The sequence below is a fragment of the Mustela nivalis genome (genome assembly GCF_964662115.1).
Source record: "Mustela nivalis genome assembly, chromosome: 8".
Taxonomy (NCBI): Eukaryota; Metazoa; Chordata; class Mammalia; order Carnivora; family Mustelidae; genus Mustela; species Mustela nivalis.
In genome coordinates this window covers 60,261,836-60,277,947 of record NC_139027.1, presented here as the reverse complement: position 1 = coordinate 60,277,947, position 16,112 = coordinate 60,261,836, and the positions used below count along the sequence as shown (strand labels likewise).

The 16,112-nt window shown below is 40.8% G+C and overlaps 1 protein-coding gene and 1 pseudogene across 9 annotated transcripts in view; one reads left to right on the top strand and one right to left on the bottom strand.

Annotated features, from left to right (window-relative positions):
- Positions 1 to 16,112, bottom strand: part of USP34 (ubiquitin specific peptidase 34) — a 256,932-nt gene that overhangs the window by 219,699 nt on the left and 21,121 nt on the right. The gene's annotated exons all lie outside the window — the stretch shown is intronic.
- Positions 6,917 to 7,493, top strand: LOC309871936 (large ribosomal subunit protein uL22 pseudogene; annotated as a pseudogene). The gene has a single exon. The product of its transcript is annotated as a large ribosomal subunit protein uL22 pseudogene (transcript).

The following is a 16,112-nucleotide window of genomic DNA, read 5'->3' as shown; positions in this document are numbered from 1 at the left end:
GAGATGAAAAAAATTAAAAATACTTAATAGTTTAGGACCCTTTCAACTCAACTTAAGTAAGAGACAACATGGAAGATGGTAGAAATAAAGACTGGCATTCTTTTTTTTTTTTTTTAAAGATTTTTTTTTTTTTTTTTTTTTTTTTGACAGAGAGAAATCACAAGTAGGCAGAGAGGCAGGCAGGGAGAGAGGAAGGGAAGCAGGCCCCCTGCTGAGCAGAGAGCCCGATGTGGGACTCGATCCCAGGACCCTGGAATCATGACCTGAGCCGAAGGCAGCGGCTTAACCCACTGAGCCACCCAGGCGTCCCAAGACTGGCATTCTTAAAGTGTTCTGAACTGATCCATTAGATCATGTAAAACATTTAAACTAAGGACAAAAAAAAAAAAAAAGCAAACTTCAAAGAAACGACAAACTAGGAAGCCTCTGGAGGGTAATCTCTCTGAGCTCAAACAAAAGATTAGTGGAAAAGAAATGAGAAGAATGGGCCAAAAAAGAAAAACGATAAACATATGGTTCAAACACACAACTGAAATGCTATTTTTCTCTTATGAGGTGTGCAAAGTTTAAGTAATACCTAGAGTTGAAACTCAGGAGAAAATAGGTACTTTCTATACATTAGTGAAAAAAAATTGGCAATATTTATCAAAATTAAAAATACACTGAACCTCTGAATAGTCTTTTTTTTTTTCAATTTTATTTGCTTATTTGAAAGAGAAACCAAAGAGAGCAAGTACATAAACTGAGGAAGCAGTAGGCAGAAGGAGAAGCCCACTCCCTGCTAAGCAGGGAGCCTAACGTGGGACTCAATCCCAGGAACCTGGGATCATGACCCAAGCCAAAGGCAGACAATCAACCAACTGAGCCACCCAAGCGCCCCTCACTCGTTTTTTAAAAAGATGTTATGTATTTGACAGAAAGAACACAAGCAGGGAGAGCAGCAGGCAGAGGGAGAGGGAGAAAGAGGCTTCCCACTGAGCAAGAAGCCTGACCTGAGACTCAATCCCAGAACCCTGGATTCACGACTTCAGCCAAACACAGATGCTTAACTGACTGAGCCACCTAAGAGCACCTAAATCATCTTTTTCTTACACATTTTCCCTCCCCCAAAATAACTTTCATAGGTTTTCAACATGGCACTGTTCATATTAACATAAGATTGGAAAAAATCTAAATGATTGTCAATACAGGACAGTATCAACCCATCATGACAATGGAAAACTATGCATCAGAAAAAGAAAAAAACTTGAAAAAAAAAGATGGGTTTTTTTTTAAGATTTTATTTAATTATTTGACAGAGCGAGCACAATCAAGGCAAGCAGCAGGCAGAGGGGGAGAAAGAAGCAGGCTCCCTGCTGAGCAGGGAGCCAGGTATAGGACTCTGGAGCTCCATCCCAGGGATCATGACCTCAGCCAAAGGCAGATGCTTAACTAACTGAGCCACCCAGGCACCTCAAGGATGTGCTTTATAAACTGGTATGAAATAATCTCCCTAAAGTTAAGTGAATAAAGGCAAAAACATTATTTTTAATTACATAATTTTATGATTCTAAAAAAAAAGACTAATTTGTCACAAGCCAAATGTTAACATTTTAAATAAGTCATTGCTACAAATAACAATGGTTGCTGGCATTACTAAACACATGACAGTATCTTATGTGCTCTGATGGAATAATACAACACATCTTATTAAACACTCTGTCAAGAAACCTAATCTGAATCTGATCAAGCCTCTAAATCTAATAATTAAATTATAGATACAGAAGAGACTAAAAAACATTAAATAATTACACAAGGATACAATAAGCAACATTCAGACTGAAAAATCTCTGTCCGAATGATCCATGGAATCAGCAGTTTCTTCAACAAATAGCAAGGGAAAAAAAGGAAGACAGGAACTTAAAGATTAAATCAGTTCCAAACAAACAACTCAAGACCACCAAGCTATCCTGACTGAAGAATGACTCTTAAGACTATATCCTTAAAAATGGAAACAGAAAGAAAAGAATTACAAACTAAAAAAATTAAAGAGACATCAGTACTACAAACTGCAGAACAGCTAGAATATAAGGATTAGTACTGGCAGGTCACCAAACAAAACACAAAACACAAAAAACACAATGAACGGGGCGCCTGGCTGGCTCAGTGGGTTAAAGCCTCTGCCTTCGGCTCAGGTCATGATCTCAGGGTCCTGGGATCGAGTCCCGCATCGGGCTCTCTGCTCTGCGGAGAGCCTGCTTCCTCCTCTCTCTCTGCCTGTCTCCCTGCCTACTTGTGATCTCTGTCTGTCAAATAAATAAATAAAATCTTTAAAAAAAAAAAAAAAAAACCCACAATGAACAAAACAAAAATTATTCAAAGAGCCTTAAACTAGAAAAAAATTAAGTGTCCAAAAAGTAGATTGATTTATATACATATACATATATGAGAGTTAGTGCATGTGCATGCATGTGTATCTCCACAAGGAATTCTATTCACCATTAAAAACCAACACACTACTGATACATTAGTAAGGATTGGCTTATAACCATATGTTAAGTGGAAAAAATGCCTGATACAATTAGTACATAAAGTTTATTTCCATTATGATATACCAATACAAAAGACAAATCTAAGTCTGGATGGCATATAAAGCATGTCAGCCAAGAGTGAGGTCATTAAAATGGGAATTTTCTACCATCTGCCTGAACACTTTCTACCATCTACAGAACACTGTAGACACAGTGCCTTTGCAGAAGTCTGGGAGTCCAGTGGAGAAGTTCCAACACACCACTAGAGCAAAACCAAAAAAACAAACAAAAAAATCCAGGACTAAACACATTGAAAAGGGTAAAATAAAGTTTCACTTCACCTGCCACACCCTTTCCCCACAGTCCCCACAGCACAGAACCAGGAGAGATTTTCTTAATCTCTGATTTCTCCCTTGGGAGAAAATCAGAGCATGTAAGTGAGCACCAAGCTTCCCCAGTTGTGTGGGACACTGCCAAAGAGATCCGTTTCATTCTTACCCCACCCAGAATACTAAGGCACTACATGACGCAGAGAGTGGCTGAAAGAACATCATCGCTCTCAGAAGATATAAAATGGGATGTGGAACCTACTAACTGCAACGCAGACTTCATTTGGAAGCCCACCCACAAGCTACCTTGTCTTGAGGATGCTGCTAGCTGGTAAATGGTTGGCCCCAACTCTCTACACACCTAACCCACACATGTTCTCACTCTGTGGCTAGCTCCCAGTGTTCACCCCCGACAAGGGCAGAGAGAGAGCAAGCATCTATAGATAGTGAACAAGTACAAAAAGTTATCCTGGACTCTTCAGAACTGGGAGAAAGCACACAAACTTGACAATTCAGCACTGCCCTACAGAAAACAAACAAGAGACTGTCAAACTCGTCTTAGCTTTGCAGGATTAAGAAAAGGCATACAGGGGTACCTGGGTGGCTCAGTGGGTTAAAGCCTCTGCCTTCGGCTGAGGTCATGATCCCAGGGTCCTGGGATCCAGCCCTGCATCGGGCTCTCTGCTCAGCAGGGAGCCTGCTTCCCCCTCTCTCTGCCTGCCTCTCTGCCTACTTGTGATCTCTGTCAAATAAATAAAATCTTTAAAAAGAAAAGAAAGAAAGAAAAAAAAAAAGAAAGAAAAGGCATACAAACATACATACATACAAAAATTCTAATTTATGGGGCGCCTGGATGGCTCAGTGAGTTAAAGCCTCTGCCTCTGCCTTCAGCTCAGGTCATGATTCCAGGGTCCTGGGATGGAGCCCCGCATCAGGCTGTCTGCTCGGCAGGGAGCCTGCTTCCCTTCCTCTCTCTCTGCCTGCCTCTCTGCCTACTTGTGATCTCTGTCAAATAAGTAAATAAAATCTTTTTTTTTTTAAAGTATTCAAAACAGTTGTTTTAAGGAAGCTTGGTGACCCACAAGAAAACACAGAAAGACAATTCAACAAAATCAGAAAAGCAAAACACAGACAAAAAGTGAGAAGTTCTAAAAAAGAGATAATTTTTTTAAAAAGAACCAAAAACAACCAAAGAGAAGTTGTGGAGCTGAAGTACACAAAATGAGGAACACAATGTGAAGAACACAATGAATGAAATAAAAATGCAATACAGTGCAAAACAGAAGACATGATCAAGCAGAAGGAACCATCTGTAGAAAGCAGGTTGATTTTGAAAATTACACATTCAAAAGTAAAAAGACTGAAGAAAGCCTAGGGAACTACAGGATACAATTAAAAGAAATATCCATGTATTTTTGGAGGAGTCCCAGAAGAAAGAGAAAGGGGGGCAGCATTTTATTTAAAAGGGAAGTAGCAGCAGACAACTTCCCAAATGTGATTAGAGATTTGAATACTCAAGTTCATGAAGTTCATGCTGCAAAAAATTTCAACTCAGTAAGATCTCCAATACATATTATAATAAAACTAACTCTGGAAGAGAAAAAAATTAGGGTGCCTGGGTGTCTCAACTGGTTGAACATCTGCCTTCAGCTCAGGTCATGATTCCAGTGTCCTGGGATCTAGCCAGCTTCCGGCTCTTGCTCAGCAGGGAGCCTACTACTCCCTCTCCCTCTGCCTGCCGCTCTGCCTGCTTGTGCTCTCTAATAAAGAAATAAAATATTAAAAAGAGAGAGAGAAAAAAAAATTCCTCACATAAGCCCAGAAAGAATGGGATGATCCATTAAATAAATGCTGAAAGAAAAAAACTGCCAAAGGAAGGAAGAGAGAAAGAAACCGCCAACCAAGAATACTTTACCCAGCAAAAATGTCCCTCAGAAATGGAGAAATAGGGCGCCTGGGTGGCTCAGTGGGTTAAGCCTCTGCCTTCAGCTCAGGTCATGATCTCAGGTTTCTGGGATCAAGTCCCACATTGGGCTCTCTGCTCGCCAGGGAGCCTGCTTCCTCCTCTCTCTCTCTCTGCCTGCCTCTCTGCCTACTTGTGATTTCTCTCTGTCAAATAAATAAAATCTTTTAAAAAAAAAATGGAGAAATAAAGACTTTCCCAGAAAAAAATCTAAGAGAGCTCACCACCAGTATACCTGCCTTGAATACAAAGCTAACAGGAATTCTTCAAAATGAAATGAAATGAAATGAAATACTATTTAGTACATGAAAATACAAAACACACTTGGGGCGCCTGGTTGGCTCAGTCAGTCAAAGCACTTTCAGCAAGGCTCATGATCTCAGGATCATGGGATCAAACCTCACTTATTGCAGTCTGCTTGTCTCGCTCCCTCTGTCCCTGCCCCCCCCCACCCACACACTCTCCCAAATAAACAAAGTCTTAAAACATATATAAAACACATTTATAAAAAGAAGAGTATGGTCAAATTTGAAATAATCTAATACTATAATATGGTGGTATGTCAATCACTTAACTCTAGCAAAAGCCTTAAAGAACAAAATTATTAAAAATAACAATGGCTACAATTTGCTAATGGATACAGGATATAAAAAGATATAAATGGGGGCACTGGGTGGTTCAGTTCAGCATCTGCCCTTGGCTCAGGTCATGATCTCAGGGGCCAGGGATCCAGCCCCACGTTGGGCTTCCTGCTCAGTGGGAGTCTGCTTCTCTCTCTCTCTCTCTGCCCCTCACCCCCCTTATGCTCTCTCCCACTCAAATAAACAAAATCTTAAAAAAAAAAAAAAAAGATAAATGGTAGCATCGAAAAGGAAACTGGGGGATGGCAGTAAAAGGGCAGAGGTTTGGGGTGTTTTTTGGGGTTTTTTGTGTGTTTTTGTTTGTTTATTTGACAGAGAGACAGAGACAGAGAGGAAATACAAGCGGGAGAGAGGGAGAAGCAGGCTTCCTGCTGAGCAGGGAGCCTGACATGGGGCTTGATCCCAGGACCCTCGAATCATTATCTGAGCCAAAGGCAGACGTTTAACAAATGAGCCATCCAGGAGCTGTATGGAAGAGGTTTTAGTGCTTGCTTCGGCAGCACGTATACTAAAATTGGAACGATACAGAGAAGATTAGCATGGCCCCTGCGCAAGGATGACACGCAAATTCGTGGAAGAGGTTTTATATGCAGTTGAAATAAAGTTATTAACTTAATACAGACTATTATTTGTAAGATGTTTCATGTAAGCCTCAAGTACCTGAATACATATTAAGCAAACACTAGATTTAAATAAAGAAATAAAAACATTACAGTAAGAGCATGGGACTTGTATATTCCATTTTCAGTAATGGATAGATCAGACAGAAAATCAATGAACACTGGACTTGAACTACACTTAAGAATAAACGGACCAGCCATACACAGAACATTCCATCTCACAGCAGGAGAACAGATATTCTCTTCAAGTGCACAGAGAACATTTTCCAGGACAGATTACACGTTAGGTCACAAAACAAGTCTTGGCAAATTTAAAAAGACTGAAATCATACTAAGTACCTTTTCCAACCATAATACTGTAAAAACAGAAATCAGTAAGAGGTGGAAAGATGGAAAATTCACAAATATGTGAATATAGACAACACACTTCTGAACAACCAATGAGTCAAAGAAATCATCAAAGGAGAAATCAAAAAACATCTTGAGACAGAGGACCTGCATGGCTCAGTTAGTTAAGCATCCAATTCCTGATCTCTGGGTTGTGAGTTCAAGTCCCATGTTAGGGACTTGAACCATGCTAGGCATAAAGCCTCCTTTAAAAAATCTTGAGGGGCACCTGGGTGGCTCAGTGGGTTAAAGCCTCTGCCTTCAGCTCTGGTCATGATCCTAGGGTCCTGGGATCGAGCCCCACATCGGGCTCTCCGCTCAGCAGGGAGCCTGCTTCCCCCCCACACCCCGCCCACCACCACCTACTTATGATCTCTGTCCGGAAATAAATAAATAAATAATCTTTAAAAAATTAAAGAAAAAAATCTTGAGACAAGCTCCTCTTTCCCTAAGCGGCCTGACGTGATCTCTGAAAATTGTTCACTATTCGCTTGACCAAGAAAACCCTACAAAATCAAGCAAATCAAGAGGTTCAAATCTTCATGTTCACTTTAAGAACACATGTGAAACAGCCCAGGACATCAAAGGCATACATATCTGAAAGCCACCAAGTAGCTAAAAGACGTCACCCTGCAAAAGCAACGTCACCCTGCAGAAGCAACGTGTACCATTATGTTGCTATAGTGGTGGAGTTGGTAGGTGTGCCCAGGCCAAACAGTGGGGCTGGACACAGTCAGTTGCCCAAGTGTGCTGAATTTTTCCTGCACATGCTTAAAAATGCAGAGAGTGATGCTGAACTTAAGGCTTTAGTTGTCAATTCTCTGGTCATTGAGCACATCCAGGTGAACAAAGCACCCAAAATGTGGCGTAGAACTTACAGGGCTGATGGTCAGATCAACCTGTACAAGAGTTCTCCCTGCCACACTGAGCTGATTCTTACTGAAAAAGAGCTGATTGTTCCTAAAACAGAAGAGGAGGCTACACAGAAGAAAAAGATATTCCAGAAGAAACTTAAGAAACAAAAACTTATTGCCCTGAAGTAAATTCTGCACAGAATAAATGCAAATAAAAAGAGAAAAAAAATCTTAAGACAAACAAAAATGGAAATACAACATATCAAAGCTGATGGAATGAAACAAAAGAAGTCCTAAGAAAAAAACCAACAGTGATAGATGCTACATTAAGAAAAATAGGGGTGCCTGGGTGGTACAGTTGGTTAAGCATCTGACTCTTGGTTTCAGTTCAGGTCATGATCACAGTGCTGGAAGATGCAACCCGTGAAGGATTGCATAGACTCTACACAGGGCTCCACACTTAGCAGGGTGAATACTTGGAAGATTCTCTCCCTCTACCCCTCCTTCCCTCCCTTTTTCTCTCTGATAAATAAATCTTAAAAAAGAAAAAAATAGGACTACCTGAGTGGCTCAGTCAATTAGGCATCTGCCTTTGGTTCAGGTCATGACCCCAGGGTCATGGGGTCCAGCCCGACATTCCCTGCTCAGCAGGAAGCCTGCTTCTCTCTCACCCTCTGACTCTGCCTGGCACTCCCCCTGCTTGTGCCCCATCCCCCACCACCACCAAATAAAATCTATTTTTTTAAAAAATGAAGAAACAGAGAAAACATCCCACTTAGGATAGCATCAACAACAATAAAATTTGTAGGAATAAATTTAACTAACAAAGTGAAAGATCTGTACACTGAAAACAGTAAGACAGTGATGAAGGAAACTGAAGACCGAAATGAACTATGTTCACGAATCAGAAGAATATTGTTATAATGTCCATACTACCTAAAGCCATGTGTAGATTCAATGCAATCCCTCAAAACTCTAAAAGATTTTTTTAAAGAAATAATTATGAAATTCAAATAAAACCACGATCCTCAGGCACCTGGGTGGCTCAGTGGATTAAGGCCTCTGCCTTCAGCTCAGGTCATGATCCCAGGGTCCTGGGATTGAGCCCCACATCGGGCTCTCTGCTCAGCAGGGAGCCTGCTTCCTCCTTTCTCTGCCTGCCTCTCTGCCTTCTTGTGATCTCTGTCAAATAAATAAAATCTTAAAAAAAAAAAAAAAAAAAAAACCACGATCCTCAGAACAAAGCTGGAAGCATCACACTTCCTGATTTCAAACTGTATTACAGGGATGCCTAGGTGGCTCAGTCAGTTAAGCATCTGCCTTCAGTTTCAGTCATGATGCCAGGGTCCTGGAATCAAGTTCCGCATCCAGCTCCACACTAAGAGGGGAGCCTCCTTCTCCCTCTGCCTACCACTCCCCTACTTGTGCTCCCTCTCTCAATCTCTGACAAATAAAATCTTTAAGAAAATAATTTTTTTAAAAAAACCCACTATATTACAAAGCTGTAATAATCACAACAGTATTGTGCTGGCATAAAAACACACACACAGTCCAAAGGAACAGAGTGGAAAGGCCAGAAACAAGCCCATGTATATATGGTCAACTAATATTTGACAAGAGAGCCAAGAATACTCAATACATGATGCTGGGAAAACTAGATATTCACAGGCAAAAGAATAAAACTGGGCCTTTATCTTACACACACAAAAATTAACTCCAAATGGATTAAAGATTTGACTAAGACCTAAAATCAAGAAATTAGGAAAAAAGCTCCTTGACATTGGTCTTGGCAATGATTTTTTTGGATATAACACCAAAAGCAAAAGCAACGGAAGTAAAAATAGACATGTAGGACTACATCAAACTAAGCACACCTGCACAACAAAAATAACAACCTAAAGAATGGGACAAAATATCTGCAAATCATCTTTATATAGAATTAATATCCAGGGGCACCTGTGTGGCTCAGTGGGTTAAGCCGCTGCCTTCGGCTCAGGTCATGGTCTCAGGGTCCTGGGATCGAGTCCCACGTCGGGGCTCTCTGCTCAGCAGGGAGCCTGCTTCCCTCTCTCTCTCTCTCTCTACCTGCCTCTCCATTTACTTGTGATTTCTGTCTGTCAAATAAATAAATAAAAAAATCTTTTAAAAAAAAAAAAAAAAAAAAAGAATTAATATCCAAAATATATAAGGAACTCATACAACTCAACAACAAAATAATTAAATAACCACTTTAAGAAAAATGGGTAAAGGATCTCAACAAACATTCTTCCAAACACCTACATATTGCCAACAGGTAAGTGAAAGATGCTCAACATCACTAATCAAGGAAATGCAAATCAAAACTAAAATAAGCTATCACCTTACATTTGTTAAAGAGCCATGAGGATAGCTGGTTAGGATGACGAGAAAAGGGAATCCTTCTAAATAAAAGATGAGTTAAGTTCTTGTCATCTATTGTACAGCATGGTGACAGAATGAGGACCGTGATTAAGAATGGGGCACCCTTGGGGCGCCTGGGTGGCTCAGTGGGTTACAGCCTCTGCCTTCGGCTCAGGTCATGATCTCAGGGTCCTGGATCGAGCCCCGCATCGGGCTCTCTGCTCAGCAGGGAGCCTGCTTCCCCCTCTCTCTCTCTGCCTGTGTCTCTGCCTACTTGTGATCTCTGTCAAATAAATAAATAAAATCTTAAAAAAAAAAAAAAAAAAAAAGAATGGGGCACCCAGCTGGCTCAGAAGGGCATGCACCTCTTGATCTCCAGGTCTTAAGTTCCAGCCCCACATTAGGTGCAGAGATTACTAAAAAAATAGACAATACTGTATTATATACCTTCTCCGTGTGTGTGTGTGTGTGTGCAAGTTATTACTAAGAGTAAATCTCAAATGTTCTCGCCTCTAGAACAAAAAAATAATTATGTGAGGTGATGGGCATTTTAACTAACTTTCTTATGATAATCATTTTGCAATATATGCATATTATCACGTCATACGCTTTAAACTTACACAATGTTATAGGTCAATTATACCTCAACAAAGTTGGAGAGAGAAAAGCACATCCAGCAGTGACAAGGATGGTGGTTGGTAGAAATAGTCCATTGTGGTGGTGCTTACATTTATCAAAATGAATGAAACCATATATTTAAAATTGATATATAATTTTTTATACAACATTATTGTATCAATAAAGTATATTTGGGGAACCTGGGAGGCTCAGTTGGTTATGCAACTGCCTTTGGCTCCAGGTCATGATCCCAGGGTCCTGGGATCAAGCCCCTCATGGGGCTACCAGCTGAGTGGCAAACCTGCTTCTCCCTCTTCCTCTGCTGCTTTGCCTGCTTGTGCTCTCTTGCTCTGATAAATAAAATCTTAAAAAAAAAAAAAAAAAAAATTGTGCTCTCTTGCTCTGATAAATAAAATCTTAAAAAAAAAAAAAAAAAAAAGGAAAAAAGAGGAAAACCCATCCATAAAGAAAAGTCAAAAGTTCTTTAAAAAAAAAAAAATCACTGGGGGACGCCTGGGTGGCTCAGTGGGTTAAAGCCTCTGCCTTCGGCTTAGGTCATGATCCCAGCGTCCTGGGATCAAGCCCCACATCCGGCTCCCTGCTCGGCGAGGAGCCTGCTTCCCCTCTTCTCACTCTGCCTACCTCTCTGCCTACTTGTTATCTCTGTCAAATAAATAAAATCTTAAAAAAAAAAAAAATCACTGGGGCGCCCAGGGTGGCTCAGTGAGTTAAAGCCTCTGCCTTCCACTTGGGTCATGATCCCAGGATCCTGGGATCAAGCCCCACATTGGGCCCTCTGCTCAGCGGGGAGCCTCCTTCCCCCTCTCTCTCTGCCTGCCTCTCTGCCTACCTGTCATCTCTGTCTGTCAAATAAATAAAATCTTTAAATGAAATAAAATAAAAATCACCAACTACTACAGACCTCATCTGAATTCTAATCTTAATTTTTTTTTTCCTAGATTTACTTATTTCAGAGGCATCTAGGTGGCTCAGTAGTTGGGCATCTGCCTTTGGCGCAGGTCATATCACAGGGTCCTGGGATCGAGTCCCACATCGGGCACCTGCTCTGCAGGGAGCCTTCTTCACCCTCTCCCAGGCTTGTGGGTCCCTCTGTAGCTGTCTCTCTCTCTCTCTCTGTCAAATAAATAAATAAAATCTTTACTAAAAAAAAAGATTTATTTTTTTTAGAAAGAGAGCACCAGTGGGAGGGGCAGAGGAAGAAAGAATCTCAAGCAGACTCCACACTGAGCAGAGATCAACTCAGGGCTCAATCTCAAAACCATGAGATCACAACCTAAGCCAAAACCAAGAGTCAGATACTTAACCAACTGTACCACCCCAGATCTCCTTTAATTCAAATTTAAAAGGTAATATTAAATACAAATTTTTAAACTTTAGGGGCACCTGGGTGGCTGAGTGGGTAAAGGTTAAGCCTCTGCCTTCTGCTCAGCATGATCTCAGGGTCCTTGGATGGAGCCCCACACTGGGCTCTCCGCTCTGTGTGGAGCTTGCTTCCCCCACCCCGTCTGCCAGCCTCTCTGCCTTCTTATGATCTCTCTCTCTCTCAAATAAAGGAAATCTTTAAAACAAAAAAAAAAAATTTAAACTTTAGAGTATGAGGGAAATTTGACTACTAAAGGTTTCATATTAAGAAAGTATTCTTGGGGGCGCCTGGGTGGTTCAGTGGGTTAAAGCCTCTTTCTTCAGCTCAGGTCATGATCCCAGGGTCTTGGGATTGAGCCCCGCATCAGGCTCTCTGCTCAGCAGGGAGCCTGCTTCCCACCCCAGCCCCGCCTGCCTCTCTGCCCACTTGTGATCTCGGTCAAATAAATGAATAAATAAATAAAATCTTTTAAAAAAGAAAGTATTCTGGGGCCCCTGGGTGGCTCAGTGGGTTAAAGCCTCTGCCTTTGGCTCAGGTCATGGTCCCAGTGTCCTGGGATCGAGCCCCTCGTCGGGCTCTCTGCTTAGCAGGGAGATTGTTTCCCCTCCTCTCGCCTGCCTCTCTGCCTACTTGTGATCTGTCAATTAGATAAATAAAATCTTTTTTTTTTTTAAAGAATTTATTCATTTATTTGACAGAGATCACAAGCAGGCAGAGAGGCAGGCAGAGAGAGAGAGGAGGAAGCAGGCTCCCTGCTGAGCAGAGAGCCCGATGCGGGACTCGATCCCAGGACTCCGGGATCATGACCTGAGCCGAAGGCAGTGGCTTAACCCACTGAGCCACCCAGGTGCCCTAAATAAAATCTTTAAAAAAAAAAAAAAGCCTCTGCCTTCAGCTCAGGTCATGATCACAGGGTCCTGGGATCAAGCCCCACATTTAGCTCCCTGCTTAGTGGGAGGCCTGCTTCTTCCTCTCTCACTCCCCCTGTTGTGTTCACTTTCTCCCTATGTCTCTTATCAAATACATAAATAAAATCTTTTAAGATTTTATTTACCCATTTGATAGATCACAAGCAGGCAGAGAGAGGGAAGCAGGCTCCCCGCTGAGCAGAGAGCCCAATGCGGGGCTCCATCCCAGGACCCTGAGATCACACCTGAGCTAAAGGCAAAGACCTAACCCACTGAGCCAACCACGCGCCCCCATTAATAAAATCTTAAAAAAGAAAAAAAAGTATTCTTGGGCAGCCTGACTGGCTCAAGTGGTAGAGCATGCGACTCTTGAGATCAGGGTCATGAGTCTGAGCCTCATGTTGGGGGCAGAATTTACTTTAAAAGAAAAAAAAAAGAATTCTTAATTTTTTAACTTTGACAATGATACTGTGGTTATTTATTTTTTAAATATCTGTCTTTTAGAGAACTGTACTGAAATATATACAAGTAACATGTAATACCCGTATTTGCTTCAAAGTCATCCAATGGGTAAAAAAGGAAATGGGCTGGCATATAAAGCAAACAAAATTGTCCATGAGTTGCTTAAGTGCTTACTGGGTAATGGTTATATAAAATCATTGTCACCTTCCTTCCCCATTCCTACAGGTGACTGTATGTAGTTTAAATTTCTATAGGAAAGTAGAAAAAATTGCCAAGCATACCAAAAAGCAAGAACAAAAACCACATAGTCAAAAACAGAAGAAGGGTGCCTGGGTGGCTCCGTTGATTAAGCGTCTGCCTTCGAGTCAGGGCATAATCCCAGTGTCCTGGGATCAAGTCCCACATCAGGTTCCCTGCTCAGCAGGGAGTCTGCTTTTCCCTCTGCCCCTCTCCTCTGTTCTCCCTTTCTGTCTCTCTCAAAAATTAAGAAAATCTTAAGAAAAAAAGAACAGTGGGAAAGAATAAAACAAAATCAGACAGCAGAGTCATGAGAACTGAACTTTACAAGAGAAATATTCAAGATATCAGGTGATAAGGAATTTCAGCAAATTCTGAAAACTATTAAAAAAGAAATCAAAAGCTTTAAAACCAAAATATATAGTAACTAAAATTAAGACCTCAATAGGTAGCTTTAGTATTAGATAATATGCAGTTTTGTTTTTTAAGATTTTATTTATTCACTTGACAGAGATGGCAAGAGAGTGAATACTAGCGGGAGAGAGGGAGAAGCAGGCTTCTGAAGAGATCAAGAGAAACAAGGAAGATGAAAAAGCATACCCACTTATGTAAATGGAATCCCAAAAAGTAATGAAAGCATGAGGAGGAGCTAGATCCGAAGAGAAAATATGGCTTCCAATACTTATTTTTTAAAAACTCAAACCAGAATAAAGAATGAATCTCAAGTAAATACAAAAAGAGATACAGACATATTAGAGTAAAATTGCTGAAATCCTAAGACTAAAGACAAAAAGGAAAGTCTTAAAAATCAGACAAATGGAAAACAACAACAACAACAACAACAATACCTTTAAAGAAGCAAAACTGAGGGCTGACTTCACAGAAGAAACAATTTAAATGGGGGGGTGTGAATGACTTAATGAAAGAAGCAATGGTAACTACCAATCTGTAATTCAATATTTCATTTCAGTGTGTGCTTATATGAAAATGCAAGCATTTCTCTTCATTTTATGTTTTTAAGATTTTATTTATTTATTTGACAGAGAGAGGCACAGCAAGAGAGGGAACACAAGCAAGGGGAGTGACAGAGGGAGAAACAGGCCTCCTGCTGAGCAGAGAGCCCCATACGAGGCTCGATTCCAGAACCCTGGGATCATGACCTAAGCAGAAGGCAGACACTTAATGACTGAGCCACCCAGGCACCCCATTCCTCTTCATTTTAGATGACAAGAAAATACTGGCAAAAATCATCAAAAACAGAACCACACCAAAAGAAATGCTAAAGAAAAAATGATCCCAGACAAAAGCCCAAAGATGAAATACAGAATACAGAGCAGCAATAAGTATAAATCTGAGTATTAACTTTATAAGTTAAATAAGGTCTTAATTTTCAAAATCTAAGTAATTATAACACACTACAACAGCAGTATAAAAAATAAGAGTGGAATAAATGAAATTAAAAGTATTCTATGGCCTTGCTACTCAAAGGGGTTCCAAGAACCAACAGCATCAGCATCATCTGGAAGTTTGTTAGAATGAAGAATTTCAGGCAAAACTCCAGACCGTTAAGAGTTGCAATCTGAATTTTAAAGAAAATCTTCAGGTGATTCATATGCACATTAAATTTCCAGAGACACTAAAGTCTGGAAAGTACTAGAAATACTAAAACAGATTGTAGTGTGAGAAATTCATATAATTAAGAAAGGTTCTGGGAAAGAAGCAAACATGATAAACAGAGCAAGATGAAGGATTCAGCTTCACTTCTGTTGAAATCTGAGATAGGAACATACTTAAATAGAATGGGGCACCTAGGTGGCTCAGTGGGTTAAGCCTCTGCCTTCAGCTCAGGTCATGATCTCAGGGTCCTGGGATCGAGCCCCATATCAGGCAGATCTCTGCTCGGCGGGGAGCCTGCTTCCCCCCTCTCTCTGCCTTCTGCTCTGCCTGCTTGTGATCTCTCTGTCAAATAAATAAATAGAATCTTTAAAAAGAAAATGTCTAGCATGAAATTAAGAATATAAGACTAATGCTTTGAAAGTTGCTCAGGGTTAGAAATATACTCAAAGTTGTCTAAAAGATGATACAATCATGGTAGTATACCGAATTCTTACTTCAACTTCTTTATAAAATACACAGCAAAAGCCTAAACCCTAGGTAATATCCACACTTAAAGGATTAGAATAATATAAACCAGAGTAAAGAAGAAAATTTTAACAGGCACCCCAGCAGTTCGCCAACTTTTTGTTTTTAGCATTCCTTTACATGTTCAGAGAGCTTATATTTATACTTTATTTCTTTCCATATTTATTGTGTTAGTTTATAAACAATAAACTCAGGGCAGGAGCGCCTGGGTGGCTCAGTGGGTTAAGCCCCTGCCTTCAGCTCAGGTCGTTATCCCAGGGTCCTGGGATTGAGCCCCATATCAAGCTCTCTGCTCAGCGGGGAGTCTGCTTCCCCCTCTCTTTCTGCCTGCCCTCTCTGTCTGCTTGTGATCTCTGTCTGTCAAAGAAATAAATAAAATCTTTCTTAAAAAATAAATAAATTGGGGCGCCTGGGTGGCTCAGAGGTTTAAAGCCTCTGCCTTCTGCCCAGGTCATGATCTCAGGGTCCTGGGATCGAGCCCCGCATCGGGCTCTCTGCTCGCAGCAAGCCTGCTTCCTCCTCTCTCCATCTCTGCCTGCCTCTCTGCCTACTTGTGATCTCTGTCTGTCAAATAAATAAATAAAATCTTTAAAAAAATAATAATAAATTAAATAAATAAATAAATGAAAAATAAACTCAGGGCACCTGGGTGGCTCAGTCACTGGGTGACTGCCTTCA